The sequence below is a fragment of the Triticum aestivum genome, chromosome 3D, assembly GCF_018294505.1.
Source record: "Triticum aestivum cultivar Chinese Spring chromosome 3D, IWGSC CS RefSeq v2.1, whole genome shotgun sequence".
NCBI classification, from domain to species: Eukaryota; Viridiplantae; Streptophyta; class Magnoliopsida; order Poales; family Poaceae; genus Triticum; species Triticum aestivum.
The window spans coordinates 611,427,251-611,429,435 of NC_057802.1; positions in this window are offsets into that span (position 1 = coordinate 611,427,251).

Here is a 2,185-nt window from a genome sequence, read left to right on the forward strand (position 1 = left end):
ATACAGACTTTTGGAGAAGCCTGTATTTACAAGAAAGTGAGTGGGAGCTCTGTAGCATTTCTAATATTATATGTGGATGACATATTGTTGATTGGAAATGATATAGAATTTCTGGATAGCATAAAAGGATACTTGAATAAGAGTTTTTCTATGAAAGACCTCGGTGAAGCTTCTTACATATTGGGCATCAAGATCTATAGAGATAGATCAAGACGCTTAATTGGACTTTCACAAAGCACATAGCTTGACAAAGTTTTGAAGAAGTTCAAAATGGATCAAGCAAATAAAGGGTTCTTGCCTGTGTTACAACGTGTGAAGTTGAGTCAGACTCAATGCCCGACCACTGCAGAAGATAGAGAGAAAATGGAAGTCATTCCCTATGCTTCAGCCATAGGTTCTATCATGTATGCAATGTTGTGTACCAGACCTGATGTGTGCCTTGCTATTAGTATAGCAAGGAGGTACCAAAGTAATCCAGGAGTGGATCACTGGACAATGGTCAAGAACATCCTGAAATACCTGAAGAGGACTAAGTATATGTTTCTCGTTTATGGAGGTGACAAAGAGCTCGTCGTAAATGGTTGCGTCGATGCAAGCTTTGACACTGATCCGGATGACTCTAAGTCACAAACCGGATACGTATTTATATTATTGAACGGTGGAGCTGTTAGTTGGTGCAGTTCTAAGCAAAGCGTCGTGGCGGGATCTATGCGTGAAGCAGAGTACATAGCGGCTTCGGAAGCAGCAAATGAAGGAGTCTGCATGAAGGAGTTCATATCCGATCTAGGTGTCATACCTAGTGCATCGGGTCCAATGAAAATCTTTAGTGACAATACTGGAGCAATAGCCTTGGCGAAGGAATCCAGATTTCACAAGAGAACCACGCACATCAAGAGATGCTTCAATTCCATCCGTCATCGAGTGTCGGAAGGGGACATAGAGATTTGCAAAATCCACACGGATCTGAATGTTGCAGACCCGTTGACTAAGCCTCTCTCACGAGCAAAACATGATCAACACCAAGACTCCATGGGTGTTAGAATCATTACTGTGTAATCTAGATTATTGACTCTAGTGCAAGTGGGAGACGGAAGGAAATATGCCCTAGAGGCAATAATAAAATTGTTATTTATATTTTCTTATATCATGATAAATGTTTATTATTCATGCTAGAATTGTATTAACCGGAAACTTAGTACATGTGTGAATACATAGACAAACAAAGTGTCCCTAGTGTGCCTCTACTTGACTAGCTCGTTAATCAAAGATGGTTAAGTTTCCTAGCCATAGACATGAGTTTTCATTTGATGAACGGGATCACATCATTAGAGAATGATGTGATGGACAAGACCCATCCGTGAGCTTAGCACTATGATCGTTTAGTTTATTGCTATTGCTTTCTTCATGACTTATACATGTTCCTATGACTATGAGATTATGCAACTCCCGGATACTGGAGGAACACTTAGTGTGCTATCAAACATCACAACGTAACTGGGTGATTATAAAGATGCTCCACAGGTGTCTCCGATGGTGTCTATTGAGTTGGCATAGATCGAGATTAGGATTTGTCACTCGGAATGTCGGAGAGGTATCTCTGGGCCCTCTCGGTAATGCACATCACTATAAGCCTTGCAAGCAATGTGACTAATGAGTTAGTTGCGGGATAATGCATTACGGAACGAGTAAAGAGACTTGCCGGTAATGAGATTGAACTAGGTATGGTGATACCGATGATCGAATCTCGGGCACGTAACATACCGATGACAAAGGGAACAACGTATGTTGTTGTGCGGTTTGACCGGTAAAGATCTTCGTAGAATATGTAGGAACCAATATGAGCATCCACGTTCCGCTATTGGTTATTGACCGGAGAGGTGTCTCGGTCATGTCTACATAGTTCTCGAACCTGTAGGGTCGGCACGCTTAACGTTCGATGACGATTGGTATTATGAGTTTATGTGATTTGATGTACCGAAGGTTGTTCGGAGTCCCGGATGAGATCACGGAGATGACGATGAGTCTCGAAATGGTCGAGACATAAAGATTGATATATCGGACCATGTTGTTCGGACATCGAAAGTGTTCCATTTGGATAAAACCGGAGTGCCGGAAGGGGTTACCGGAACCCTCGGGAGAACTATTGGGCCTCTATGGGCCTTAGTGGGAAGAGAGGAAGGGCCAG